Source organism: Anomalospiza imberbis, chromosome 1, assembly GCF_031753505.1.
Source record: "Anomalospiza imberbis isolate Cuckoo-Finch-1a 21T00152 chromosome 1, ASM3175350v1, whole genome shotgun sequence".
NCBI lineage: Eukaryota > Metazoa > Chordata > Aves > Passeriformes > Viduidae > Anomalospiza > Anomalospiza imberbis.
In genome coordinates this window covers 46,306,414-46,321,608 of record NC_089681.1, presented here as the reverse complement: position 1 = coordinate 46,321,608, position 15,195 = coordinate 46,306,414, and the positions used below count along the sequence as shown (strand labels likewise).

The 15,195-nt window shown below is 40.2% G+C and overlaps 1 long non-coding RNA gene across 1 annotated transcript; it reads left to right on the top strand.

Annotated features, from left to right (window-relative positions):
• Nucleotides 1-593: 593 nt before the first annotated feature.
• LOC137474104 (uncharacterized) lies at nucleotides 594-14,123 on the top strand. Its single transcript, XR_010999153.1, has 3 exons — nucleotides 594-5,511; nucleotides 5,614-5,786; nucleotides 11,886-14,123. It is a non-coding gene; the product is annotated as an uncharacterized lncRNA (long non-coding RNA).
• The last annotated feature ends 1,072 nt before the right edge of the window (nucleotides 14,124-15,195 follow it).

Sequence of the window (15,195 nt, the reverse complement as noted above, 5' to 3'; positions counted from 1 at the left end):
ACCAGCACTAGCAACATGAGGATCCCAGAGGTAAACCAGTTGCCAGCACAACTAATACCACATAATTTCATCCCACTCATAGCAGTTTAATCAATACAGCATTAAAAATTCTGGCAGCAGCCAGGATGCAGTAGGGCTCCCCATATTACTTATCTTGATGGAGACCCACTTGCAGAGAGCAGGAAATCTTCAGAGGGTCCTCTAAAGATAAATGAGGCCTGAGGGATAGCACTGGTTTGGCTGAGGGAGTGAGAGCTGGTTTGTAGGGATCTTCTCATATTGAATGTGACATGCATCAACCCAGCTTTGGCAGGTAGGACAGGGAGATCACAGTCATAACCCTGTCACAGAGGGGGCAGGATTAGTAATGTGTTATGTTCATGCTCCTTTAGCATTGTCTAGAATTTCTAAGCCAGAAAAAAAGCACTTGTCTCCAAAATGCTGTAACTTGACCATCATAGAACTACATCTATTAAGTGATAATAGACTATCTTAAGTTCAAATTTACAACAAAAGCTTTTAGAAGAAAGAAAAAATCCCAAAACAAAACAAAACAAAACAAAAAAAGGAAAAAGACAAAGGAAAACATTTTGAGTGGATAAAAGGACCCAAACAAGCAAATGAAGAAACTCTAGAAAAAGTCCTTGTTGTTTTCTGTGTGTCTCAAACCTCACCAACCCACAGAGCATGTGTGATGGGCAAGTGAAAGAAGACCATCCCACATGCCAGATATTCACAATAAAACTCCAACAGCAGTTTTTGTCTGAGAGCATTTATGTCCATTTTATTAGTATGAATAAAGGGAGTTCTTTCACATTTAGCTATATCCAGAAGGGCAATAGTCCATAAATCAATACATGGCATGGCTTTGCTTTTCCAGTCCATCAGTATAATTCTTTTGGCTGCCAGTGCTACTCTCAGGAGTCATCTCTTTTCCCATTTATTCAAATTATGTAGCGAGTTGGTGAATTCCAATACCAGCACTGCTGCAGCTTTGTCTAAATTGATTTCCAGGACTAACTCCATTTATCTAAGAACTTTGTTCCAGAAACTGGCTGTTCTATAGCTGTTTCACATCTAAAATATAAGAGTACTTTTGTCAGCACTGAATCTACAACTTTGAACACAGATTGAAGTCAATGAGTATGCACAGATCTTGTAAATGATTTTTCATGTTGGTCCCCACTGTTTCGGTCAGCAGAGTTCTTCTGAGAGGGGGATAACAAATCTATTCCAATCTGTTCATTTCCTCTCTGGCTTTTGGAAACTAGAGTTTGGTTGGAGTTTCTGATCCATACTAGGAGTCTGAATGCAAGTAGCCAGGACAATGGGAACTTGCTCAGTGTTCTTTATAGTAAAAGCACAGCTACACCTCTGTGGGCAAGTAACTAATTACGGTTGATCAGTTCTGGTGAGGAGAATAAGAGTGCCAACTGAGTAGAGATAATTTATTGTAATAGTCTGTCTAATCCACTTGCTGGCATATTTTATTAATATAGACATTCACTGATCTGTAATTGTGGAGAACATACAACACAAGAATATATAAATGTATCTATAACATATTAGAAATATGGGGGATCTTTTATGACTGCTTGAGATTACTGCAATTTTAATTATTTTCTTTCAGATTTTATTATGATTCTGAACTCTTCAAAAATAGCTGTGTGTGTAGCCATGTACCCATTGCTGTTCTTCTGTGGTAAGATTTCAGAAGCTAAATTTAAGAATAAGTCACATTGTAGACTATATATCGTAAACTAGCAAATATTTCAAAGAATTGTTAAAAATTTGTATAATCATCTTCAATTTTGCTTGTAACTCTAAAACTAACGAAGCTGTGAAAGCTCCATTACAGAGCATATGATTCTGCGCAGGCTCATGCTTGGTTTCTCTGGCTTGTTGTACAGTAGGTGTTTGTCTAGTATTGTCATTGCAATTTTTATAGCACTGCATGATGTGTGCAGATGTGTGCTTCATCAACATCCCATGAGGAAAAGATGCTCTGCATCTCCCAGATGACATCTACCTTATAGAATAACTTTCTGGGCTACTTCCTCTGGGATCAGGTAACCATTTAAATTCGCTGGATTTTGGTGTTTTAACAAGGATTTAATTACAAAGGTAAGTGTATGCACCTGCTAAAGCAGTACTAATTATTTGATAATGGGGCAATCTTTCTCAATACAACCAGGTTTTGTGGTGGTAAGCTACACTAATGAAGCACACTGAGAGAACAAATCCTATGTTAAAAGGCTTATTTAAATTAAAGAAATCTGTAAAGATTGAGAGGGTTTTTTTTTTTTTTTTGTCATCACAGATATTGACAACTGTGGAGCTAATGTTCATGGAGTGAATTCATTACTGCTGGAGGATGTTTACTTTTGACTTGTGTGACTTCATTAAGTAATATATGGCATCATCTTTTAATGCCTTTTTCTGACATTTTTATCTCATCTGTTGTTTTTGAAGGCTGGTTTATATCTAGAGCTACTCAGTTGGAACCAATCAGTAACATTTCAACAGTGCTACTGTATTTCCTCCATCCAGTACATCTGCTGCAGGCCTATGTAGTATGCACAGGGTCAGTGGAGTGTTTTAGTTTTCAGAAACTCACACCTTATTGTGAGCCCTTTGCCAATTTACAATTGCAGAAGCCAGAAGCTAAACTACAGTGTTACAACTTTATAATCTCAAGCTAATAAAAAAAAGTAGGGGCTCCATAAACCAGATGGGTTCCAATGCCCCTGTCAAAAGCTATGTTGATCATATACCACTAGTTTTTTTTTGTTTCTTAATAACCAAAAACATGTTAGCATTAAAAAAGCAAATGCACTTGACAGCATCAATTCCATTATAGTTCCCAGTCATCTGCTTTATTGGGTTTGAAGGAATTTAGCCAGAGCTCTCTATTTTCACTAGAATGTCATTAAAAACTTTGCAGCTTAGGCAAATGGTAAGCAATTTTGAGGGAAAATATTTTTTAACTCTCATTTTACAGAAGGGTTTTATTTTTTGATTTCTTTGTAAGATATATTTTGCCTATTTTTTTTTTTTTTGGTTTGTTCTCCTTTTGCAAAAGAGACATCATTTTTGAAATCTTCAATGCTTTTCAGCAGTGAAATGAAAAATATTGACATATTAGAGATGATGAAACATGGCCAAATTTTATTCCATTTGCTGCTGAATGGTAGCCATGACTGTGGAATGGATGAAAACAATTCAAAGTTCTAACCCTGAGGCAGACCCCAGATTATTGGAGGTCAAGCAGAAATTTCAGTATTTGGCCCATAAATATCAGAAGCTAAAAAAATGAAATCAATTAATGGCACTGCTTAGAAACTGTGTACTAAACCCACAGGCCAACAATTCCATCTCTATTCCTGACTCTTCTTAGACAATAAAGCCTATACAGTAAGTCTTTATTTCTTAATCTGAACTCTTTTTGCCTGTTTTAAAATAAGAAAGTGGTAAGAACATCCCTCCAGAAAAAAAAAAAATAACAATAAAAAAGTAGACACACAGGGAAAAAAAGGAATTCATCTTTCTCTGCAATCCAAGCAGCAAAGTGAATCTTTTCAGCCAATTCCTCAGTGTCCTAGAGATCGCTGTTATTAATGTAGCTGGGGGTGCATGCTGCTGATAATTACTGTTAGCTGGAATAATTAATAAGAATAATTGCTTAGTATGGTAAGAGAAGGGGAAGCTCTGGGAAGGGGAAGGAATAGGCTGGAAGAGTGATAGACTCCCTGAGCGCATTTTTATAGACAGGAAGTTCAGCAGAAAGCATCCTGAGAATAGAAGAATTGTCTGGATGCCAAGGACAAAAGTTAAGACATATAAGGCTTAAATGCGATAGGGGCAGTCTGGAATGCTACAGTAAGATCTGATTGTGGATGAGTAAAAAAAATGAATGGTTATAGGTTTTAAAGAGATATTACTTATTGTGAGGCAGTCTAAAATTAGTAGTGTAGTCTTTATTTGTGGTATAGGACCACTTGAGACAGACAGAAGTCAGGCAGAACAGAGAGAAGTGTTGCCTCTGAGAGAGGTTTTCTGTAGTTTATCCCAGCTAGAGAGAGGACAAACTAGTCGTTAGAAACAAAATACAGGTGCCAGGGGTGTGGGGAATGACCACAATTTTGGTATAATAGGTTAAATTTCCTGCACATTTTGCACTTAGGGAATGGTAGACACAGCTCTCAGCACTGTCAACAGAAGCTGTACTGGCAGCAGAGCTGGATGCAGCCCCCAGGGATGGGGAGGCTGCTTAGTGATGCAGTTTTTGCCCCATATGCCTCCTGCAGAACTCTTTACTCCAGGTGATGCTGCTGCTGGACCACCATCTCCTCTAGGGATGTATCCAAACACTTAGAGCCACGCTGACTGCAGCACTGGCAGCCTCCAGCCCACCCCTAGCTGCCTGCTGATTTCTGCTCCAGCCCAGCCAGCCTAACTCCTCATGCAGACTCCTCAATCCAGTGTTGAATCATGTGAGCTTCCTTCCAGAGCAGCTTGTTAGTGGGACTGATGGCTGCACGAAGAAGGGCTGGGGAAGGATCGTGTTGAGCTGGAGGGTTAGGAAAAGAGTGGAGGAGAAGCTATCACCAGAGAAATGGTACCAAGATGATAATTTTCTTTGGCCAGAAGAAAGAAACTGCCTTTGACTTCTATTCTGACAGCATCAGACACAGCTTAGAGTATTCCAGGGGTTGAGGAAGCATCTCCATTTCCAAACCTCCCAAACTCAGGAGCTAAAAAGACAATCCTTTTCATTTTTGTTTTAGTCCTTGTAGACCTTTAAAACCAAGAATTTTCACAGCTTTGCTGTGGTTTGTGTGAAGCTGTATTCTCCTTTCATTAGCTTAAAAGCTGTGTTCTCCCTCTACTACTCTGCTCTTTTCTGATGAGCTTGGTGCTGTCTGTACACATATCCTGTGTATAACTACCTCCCTACCCACATTCAACAGCACATACCTGGAGAAATCGAAGTAAATATGGATAGAGGAGATGTAAGTGGATACAGGATGTCAGAGGCTATCTAGCCATCAGAGCGGTGATAATGTCATAAAGAATGAGCATGCTCAGAGTGACTTTTAGTTTGGTGCTAGTCACAGAGATATTACTGTTTGCTAGAGGAAAAAGTATAGCATTTAATTCTGTCAGAGGAGATAGGAAAAGCTTGTATGGACAAGGTGTGACTGTATGATTTCAGCTTCCTAATATAAATCTTTTAGGGAAGAGCAACTGAAACTGAAAAAGATAGATATAGTTAATTACTTCTGTCTGGCACAGGGTAAAATCCCATTACAAAGGCTTCAGTCTGGATCTTGTCTTCCCCCATGACGCATACTACATAAATTAATTAGGGTCACACGACAAAAAGAGATGCCAGCCTAGCAATGCAGAAGAGTGACACGTTATCTTTCCCGGAATAATGCTGAAATTGCTGCTGTCGCCATGGGCTTCATCCTGTTCCCATTCCTGCTTTAGTGGCTACTTCAATCTGAGGTCAGTAGAAATTATTTTAAAGTGGTATTACCCAAGCCTTTCCCCATTCCTAGCAGCCAACCTCCAAAAGAGGATAGAAATTATCAACAGCTTTTCCTACAGTGATTGAAGGGAAATGATTGTACAGCACCTGTGTGACTGGGCCTTGGTCCTGGCTGCCACCCCAGTATGAGTAAGGGATCTAATGACTGTTGCCAGCTGAGGGAATTCTTCCCTTAACTTAAAAGGACACATTTTCTATGTACAGTCTGACAGAAAGAGAAGCCTCAAGAGAGGTAGAAATGAGACTGACATGAAACAGCCTTTATATGAAGAACTTTCAAATCTGTATCTGTGAGAAACTCCAAAACTGCTTGTCCCATGAAACACCCAATAATTTATTTCATGCCTATCCCATTTATTTAGGGATTATGTTTTCTTCATCTGTCCAGACCTCAAAGAAAGCAGTGTCCTAAGATTTAACTGGTTTAACAGAGCAGACAAAACTGCCAGCCAACTTATTCACATCCCCCAAGCCAACATGACTAGAGCCAGATAGTTTAGCTGATATAGGAGCCTACCATGTGCAATTTTACAAACCTTCATTTTAAGAGGTTCACATCTGTCCAGAGAAGCCTTCCCCAGGTGCTTGAATGCAGTCCCTTGCTCAGGTTAACTTCCAAGCACCAAGCTGCTACTAACAACCTAACTTCCCTGGTCAGTGCCTGTCCTTTGGGGCCACAAAGTGGCTGCAGAACAGTTCGATTTTCAGGCAGGTGGAAGAGGAGAAATTTGTGATGGGGTAGTGCTGCCATACCAGTGCCTTGAGGCAAAGAGGGCTCAGCTCCTGTTTTGTCCCCTTTCTCTCAAGCAGTTGGAAAAGTGACTTTTCACTCTGCATGTACTGGGCAGAAGCTGGGGCAGGCAGTGACACATGGAGTACCTAGTGAGAGTGGGTTATCTTCCCACCTCTGAGTAGCAATGCCAAGAATATGGGCAGCTGAAAGAAGGAGGCTAAAAAAATAAATATGTAAAGCAGGCCAGGTTTTGACCCTGCAAGGTGCTGAATACTGCCAGGCAAGGACTGAGCACACAGAAGTCTCTCTGAAATCAGCAAGGGAAAACAGTGGAGAAGCTGCACATCCCTGTGCAATCAGACCCGCACGGCTGTCTTTGTATCACCTTTCTTGTTTCATCTGGTTTGGTTACCCTCTTCTTTGGCTCACGCCTGGATCACTTAAATCGCAGACACCTCAGGGTCAAAAGGCACCACCTGCAAAGGCATGCATTATATTAAAATCAGTAACTTAAAAGATACTCCCCTAAAAACTTTGGGAGGACCCAAAGCCGTGTGCTGGGATCCTCCCCTTCGTGCTGCAGTGCCTGTCTCCCGAGTGCAGCCGGCACAGCCGCCCGCGGGTAGCTGTGCGCGGGCTGCTGGCAAAGAAGCTCCTGGGGGACCGTGCTCTGCAAGGCCAGCCAAACAAAGCACTTCATCATCTGCTTAACTTTAAGCACCTGACTAGCTCCATTGAGTTCAATACAACCGCTCACATGTCTGAAGTTAAGCACATGCTTAAAAGATTTGTTGGATTAGGGCCCAAAAGATTAGAGCTCTATAAAAGTAGCTGTGATCTTTAAAATGACAAAATGGCTTTCTCAGTGGTAAAGAGAAAAATATTAACAACGCTGGAACAATCTGGTAAAAATAAAAGCCCTTTAAGCGTTTCACATGTATGTTATGTATCAAGACGTAAGGAAAAGCTAATAAAATTTTTTAAAGAGGTTAGAGCAAAGAAAAAAAAAAGTAGGAGAACAAATATGAAGAGATTTTTCTTGTCATCTGCAAGACAGTGGAAATCAGTCAAGGAGAAAGTTAGAATACAATGGCACAGGAAATGAAAATGAAGAAGGTAGTGAAGGCTTTCCTTCACTCCCACCTCTCCCCACCCTCTTTAAATGAGGTATTGACTGACTTCTTCAAACTGAATCTTAAAAAGGGGGACTAAGTTAACTACAGGTCAACTTGTGTCAGGGTCACTAAGGCCAGTGGAGGAAATTACCTAAGGAAGCCAAAATCTAGGACATATCCAGGACCTGGAGGAAATGATGCTAGATGTTAAAAGACATCTGGAAGGAAATCTTTGATTTATTGTCATAATTTAAGTGAGTTCTTGGAAAACAAGCAACCAGAGCATAAAATACAGGCAGGAGAAAACTAAGCCCTCAAGCCATCATCCTGCAACCCTGTATAAGACACAGTACAATATATACTCCAAAGTTTTCCCCATTTGCCACCAGGGCAGGGCTGAAGGCAGGAAAACAGGGTAGTAAGAGGAGGAGAGGCTTCATCTCTAACCTCCTAAACTTGTGAGCAGGCTGTGGTGCGTGCCGAAGGGGCATGGCTACTATGGTGCTCTGGACAGCCCATGATAAAGTGCCACATGACAGTCTGCTACTGAAGCTAAAAGCAGCAGGAGCTCAGAACAGAAGAGAGGAAAAGATAAAAACACAGCTGAAAAACAATATCACACTGCAGAGAAGTGTTGAGTGGGGCCCCTGCAGGGACCAATGCGTGGACCTTTAAGGATTTCATGTTTGCATGATTAACTAAGATGAAGAGGCCAGCTGCAAACTTTAATTTCCTGATGACACAAAGGGCAATGAACAATATATATATAGGGTTTGAATTTGTAATGGCACTGGGCTATTACATAGCAAAGCCTATTCAACATAGACAAAAAATGCTGTTCAGGTTTATTGGTGCTTCATAACCAATCAGTGAGGTTGGTTCCCAGATAATTTTGCTCATGGAGAATCCCAGGGAGACACAAACAAGACAAGACAAAACAAAAACCCCAAAACAAACAAACAAAAAATAGTCCAAGGAAAAAAACCCCAAGCCCACCACCAAAAAAAACCAAACCAAAATAAAACAAAAAAAAAAAACCCACAAAGAAAAAAATAAACTAAAGAAACTAATCACTCCCCATTACAAACCCAAACAAACAAAAACAAAAGAAACAATGAAAAATAATAATCCTAAAATCAGAGGACAGAATGCAGTTACCAACAAATATTCTGTTATTATCAGTCCCAGGTAATGATTAAAAAGTATAGGTACTTCTCAAAACTGATCAGGAGCAGATGCTCGTAATTTAAGAGAAGTAAAGGCTGCTACAAGACAGTTTCCACATGTTGGTCCGTGGAAAGAAGAAGCAGGATGAATGATTGTACCTGGCATCTTTACATTTAGCTCATGCTGAAACATATTGGGGCAGATTCTAGACCTACTCTGGTGGTTCAGAGGTGCTGTAATGATGGGTTAGAGGTGTCTCTGGAGCTGCAGCCTCCAAAGATCATGGCAGGTTTCAAGTCAATTAACCCACTGAATTATAACTGGCATACAGGAATAGGACACTTTTTTTTTTTTTTTTTTTTTTTTTTTTATGACAAAGCAGGTCTCAGACTGATAATCACCAATGCTGGGCACAGTTTGCCTTCTGTATTCTCTCTCCATCTTCTGTTGGCATTCAGTATAGCTGCATATATATATTACAAATAGCAAAGCTAGCATGTTTTGCTATGACTCCATATTCAGACTCTAAGGTTAGGGAGTGTGCTGAGAGAAGTGATATTGGTAAAGGCTATATCTCTGTCATATTTTCTGAATTTCACTATATAAACTTATTTAAAACCCCAAGGAAAAAGCAAAGTCCATATTTTTGTACATAACCAGCTGCACATAATTTAATATTATGTGGGAGGTGACAAGAAACAATTAACCTATTATGAGAAAATACAGGCATTTATAGGAGCAACATAACTCATGAAGCAATAAGTTAAAACTGACCTTCTAATCCATTTCATCAACCCAGAGATAAACACTGTGGAATGTTTCAAATTATAAAAGAGTCTGCCTTGATCTAAGTGGGCTGAAGAGTCAGACTAAAAGCATCTCACATAAATTCAAACCACAGTTACAAATATTCCTACTGCAATACTGATACATGAATAGAAAAGTTCTGGCTGGAAATTTTTAGAAGGAAAAATGTGAGTTGATAAAAACCAAACATTTTTGCAGCACTGTGTTGATTTCAGTGAAATGTTGTTTGGAAAGAACAACTGAAACACTCCATTAAACTTTTTTTGAATGGTGTGTTACATTTTTATCTTTGTGGGGTTTTTTTGTCGAAGCATTTTTTCCTCTGTTAGAAAATTTTCACTAACAAAATAGCTCAAATCAGAATAGTGCATGTCTGTTAAGCCAATTTGTCAGTCATTATTTTATATGAAACTTTAGCTCTTCTCATTTTCAGTGTGCACTGGAGCAGAAATAGCCAGTTCCTCCCTGAAGACGGCAAGCCCTGGGTTTCTGAGGTGCCCTGACAGCGAGTGTGGGGTTTCTGCTTGCACTGGTGGTATTTCTTGACCCCCAGGAGTTCCTGAAGAGTGGCAGGTGCAGGTGGCTTAGCCATTGTACCAGGATGGTTTGGTTTTTCCTGCAAAGAAGGTCACTTGAAGACTAACGTACCCAAACAAGCTGTAAATATAGTGGTTACTAAACCAGTGGCAACCTATGAAACAGAGCAGGTACCTCTCAAACATTCCTTGAATGGTCCTTGAAGCCATCCATCAGGCCCTTGCTGAAATTAGGCAATGGTTGGGTGTGCTAAGTGAGAGACAGAAGCTCATTGTCTACCGAAGCCTATCATAACATTTTAATTGCCACTTAAATCACACTTAACCGAGTGCTGGGATTTGACGCAGCAGTCTCAGACTCTTAACCTATCCTTCTGACCAAATTATGAGATGAAAAACAAGAACTCTCAGATATTTCCCTGGAAAGTGTGAAGAATAAATAAAAGATACCAAGAACGACAGAAAATGCTACCTTTCTATCATAGGTTAATAATTGGCTGAAGATGTTTGCCTGAGTTGTTGGTAATGATAGCCTCTGGCAAATCAATACAAGTGGAATACATGCTGTCTTGAAAGAAATACTGAAGGAACACCTTTTCTAGCTCCCCTTGCCCCCCAAAAGAGAGTGACCTAATAGCAAGAGGCTGTTAAAAGTGCATTCCTTGAGTCTTTTATTTTCGAGTGGACCAGCCTGAGTACTCCAAGCTTGGTGTTCAAACCCACTCTATCAGTGTTATTTGGATGTTGCAGATGTCAAACACCCAGATGTTCAGGAGGAGTGGAGTAGGATAGGAAGGGAACACACTCTTACACATTTTATTTTCCCTGGACCCCTTTGCAGGGCTTTGCCACAGCATGTTTCCTTTGTGTGGAGGGGTATTCCCTGACACTAGGCTTTCTGCCAAGGCACTTCTGAGTGAAGCTCAGAAGAAATTGGCCCATCAGGTCCTGAGTTCCTATCACTATCAATACTCTCCATATAATGGAAGTGACGGCAAGGCTCCTGGAGTAACAGATGCTCCATATGTATACACGAAATTGCATCAAAGAAACCGCACTGCTCTAGCCCTTCCTCACATCCGTGGAGATTGAGCTAATTGACGGGAATGAAAATAGCTGAACTGTGAATGTGAGCCAAGGAAGTGTTGGGGGTCCAAGAAAAACTGCTCTTGGCTTATGTCACTAAACAGCTTAAGTTTCAATTTTGAAAATTACTTCAGTTTTACTTAAATAATTCTGTCTGCCAAGCAGCCAATTTAGGGAACTGATGAATGACAATGTCGCCCCATCTGCACTGAGTGCAATATCCATTTTATATGACCTGTAGCAAAAAAGGGAGGAAAGCATTATATTCCCAGCTTCTCCCTGGCACTCTCTATAAGACTAAATGGGGATAGGGTAGAGAATTAATAAAAGACTAGTTTGCTCACATGGGAGAGGAACAAAGGAAACGATTGCCTCCTGCACTGGAGCTGTGCTGAGTGCATCACTGCACAGTTTCTTTTATCTGCATGCTTTGGGACTGGCACAGCCATGTGAAACAAGTCTGATGCTTTTATTCTATATGGCTCTTATATAAAGCTGAAAAAACAGCAGATGAAGTATGAGAAGCCTCAAGAAACCAGTTGAAACTTCCAATTGAATATGAGCTTGCACAAGCAGCCTAGACAATCCAGCAGCAAGTTATCACTACACCATCATGCCAAAACTCCAGGAGCTCAAATTAAAATTAAAATTTCTTTAAGCCAAATTTCTCAGATTCTGAAGTTGCTTTTCTAGGTACCAGGAGAGAGCATAAGCCAGAATTTTCCAATCCCAAAGGTTGAAAGTAAAATATAGATATCCAGCAAGCAAAGTGAGTAATGTTTACTTAATTTATGGATTACCTGGCCTGGGGTAATGCTGCTAACCTTCCAGTCAACATTATGACCTAATTTTTTTCTTTCTGTTTTTGTTTTTTCCTCTTCCTGAAGGCATAAAAATTTCAACATCAGCCCACCACCTAGGAGTCCAGACAAAGGCTTATAACTCAATGCCTTTCATCCCAATCTCTACGTGCAGCCACAGTGTGGGAAACACCAAAGCATTTTTTTTCTTCTAGTACGTGCCGTTTTCCCAAACTTGGTTTTATTTTTTTTTATTCTTCTTTCTTTTTCATTAGAAGAATAAGGGTACTAGCATCTTCTCACATGTTGGTATGATAGGTGTTATGAGATACCTTGAAAATATTTTGGGTTATACCCCTGACATTAAAATTTTAATAGAAAAAAAAATTACATCTTGTGCTGAGGTTTACAATGCAATAAATCTATCTACCCAAGGTCAGGGAAGACAGGCACCAGTTTTGGACCAGGGACTACTGAAATGTATTCTTATTATAACTTTATTTGAGTGCAATAAGCAATGAGTGGAGAACTAGCCACTATGAAAAAGCGAACCCCACGTGTAAATCAGATGACCGCATTAAAAAGATTAAAATGTCAATGGCTGCTGAAGTCCGAAAAAGGAGTCTGCTGAGACCTATAAAATTAGAACTAAGAGAGGGAGGTGGCCCTTAAACTTTTAACCAGATATTCTACTGTATGAATGACCACATTAGTTAATTTTTGTCATGACAATCTAATTTTTCTATTGATTATTTGGTTTTATTAGTTGAGTCTCCTAAGAGACTCATAAAGTCTGAAAAGGCCTTTTCCCCCCACCCTTGCAATGCTCTTTTTGAGAACCAAAGATGGGTCATTAAAAAAGCAGGCAATGGTCCTGGTTTTCACAGCGTCCCATGGGAATTATGTCGGTGAGGCAGCCTTGCACTGCTACGTCTCAAGGTTCTCACTCTGGCAACTGGGAGTTTTATGAGCAAGGATGGAGAGAGGACTTCAGGAATTGGCCCCTGGTGAAGAATCTTATACGACATGAGCATTGTGCTGCATGCACAGCCAAGGGCCCACAGAGAGCTGTCTGAAACAGCAATAGACACAAGGATTTACGACAAGAAGCAGCAATTGCAATATCTGGCGCTAAACATTTAATCTATGGTTACAGTTTTTACTTCGGATCAGAGCTGAAGTCAGCAGAATTAAATCTTCAAGTGTATTTCAGCAGCCCTAAATCCTTCTGATACTGTTAACAGTGGCAGACTTCCAAAGTGCATTCTGTTAATAAGACAGTAAAGTATAAAACCGAGTTATCTTCTACAAGAAAAGAAAAAAAAGAAGACAAATAATAAGAGAGGTTGTTATAAAACTGCATTTGTGGTATCCTGGCCATTTTCTAGCTGAATTTCCTTCCCAATTATTTTTTTAACCCACTGCCCTTGGTGAATAAAAGAAATTCTACTAGGAGAGAAATTTTCCCCCCAAAGCTTCAAATTTTTCTCTTATTTTTACAGGTTAGAAGAGGTTAAGAAATCACCAATCAGCTGGTAACATGCAGTACCAATTCTCTGCAGGCCAGCAAAAGGGATTCAGCAGCTGTTACCTTCACTTTTGCACTTAACATAACTTTTTGTTCACCGGCAGCTAAAGAAGATTTATGCAGAGCTCACTGGGAGGTTGCTCAGCTCCCCAAGGCAACTCCATTAGCTTTCCCAGGAGCTATATTAAATGTGTATTAAACCATACACACACACACACACACACACACACACACACACACAATCCCTTCAGCTAATGCACTAGTTCCATCTTTAAACTGACAAAAGTGAGGATACTCATAGAAAAAGCCTAGATGACATCCTTAAATCCCTGCTTTATGCGTCAAAATTACAGAATATAGGGTAACGTCTTTGCTTCTCTGAGTGTCACTCAAATTCTTCTTTGGTTCATCCAACGCGGATTGCCAAGGACATTGCATTTGTAAGATATTGCGCTCTGTGTGCGTGTTTTTGTGTGGGACAGCTTCTAAAAGGCAGATTAAAGAAAAAAAAGGAAAGGATAACATCTCTCATTTGCGCATAAGTGTTCACTTGAGCCATTAAATTCATGTTGTGCTGAATGAATGGAACTATGGTGTACCTCGAGAACACACATCTGAGACTCAGAATGCTGTAATATGGTCGCATTAGCAAACACTCTGGAAGGGAAGATGTGGGAATCAATGCCCCAGTGCCATTTGCTGGAGGCCTCCAGCCTGCAGAGGGCTCAGGTAGCAGAGCACAGCTGGAAGCACACATGGAGAAGGAGCAAATGTAACCCTGGCCCAGTCCACCTGAGCCACAGGCCTGGTGGAGATGTAAGGCGGGATTTAACAGTGAATGCTAAACTCACCTCTGCACTCTGCTGACTGGGAGAATCTTTTGCTGTATTCTCTATAATGATTGTAAAATGTATCAGAATACACATCCTATTCAGCTTATTGTATTCTGAGGAGCCATGGAATAATTTTATGTGCATTTCAGTTCCTGAAGGACCCCACCCATTCCTTGAAAAAGCTGCTCTCAAATACAAGCCATCACTGAGGTTGCTGACTGATGTCATTGGCATGATGTCACATTCCTTCAGGCTTCAAGCATATGAATAGTCCCAGCATGACCTCTGCTTCCCAACAAGGTAAACCCATGCAGTGGTGTTTTGGTAAAGGAAAAGAAATGGGAAATTCTCTGCATCCCAATTCTCACATAGAACATCCACCAAAATCAGTGAAAAGATGCATGCTATGCCAAAAATTGTACTTCGAGTGTCTTATCAAACTTGTAAAAGGTGCAGTGAAATAATAGGGTACGGGAGTCCCTCCAACCTTATTTCTGCTGCCACAGATGGGTGCTTGCATATGATGCAGTTTTCAAATACCTAGCCAGGAAATTTTTTTCCCCATCAGCTCTCTCCTTCCCTTAACATGACCCTTCTGGCAAATTTTAGGTCTACTCCCCAGGGTACAGGAACACTATATTCAAACTATGTATATGCGTATTTTGCTCAAGCATATTTCAGAAAAGGCCTAATTTCTTCTACATTAAAGTTGCCCCTAATATTTCATTTGAAAAAGGTAGCTACCATGGAAAATTTTGGTCTACAATGTAAGAGCTTGACAGATTTACGAAGAATTCAATATGGAATTTTACAAAGTGAAGTGTTGGCCATTTACCAGCCTTCTAATTTCTCTTAATAGAAACTTGTTTCCTGCAGAGAAATCATCAGAATCGTTGCAGTGCCTTATAGATTTTCATGCCAAACTTTTGATACAAAAGCCTTTTGCTATGATGGTGATGGTCAGATCACACTGCAAAGTCTATTTGGATACTGAGGGATATCCCCCAGATTAGCCAAGGCTGTTGGAGAATTGCTC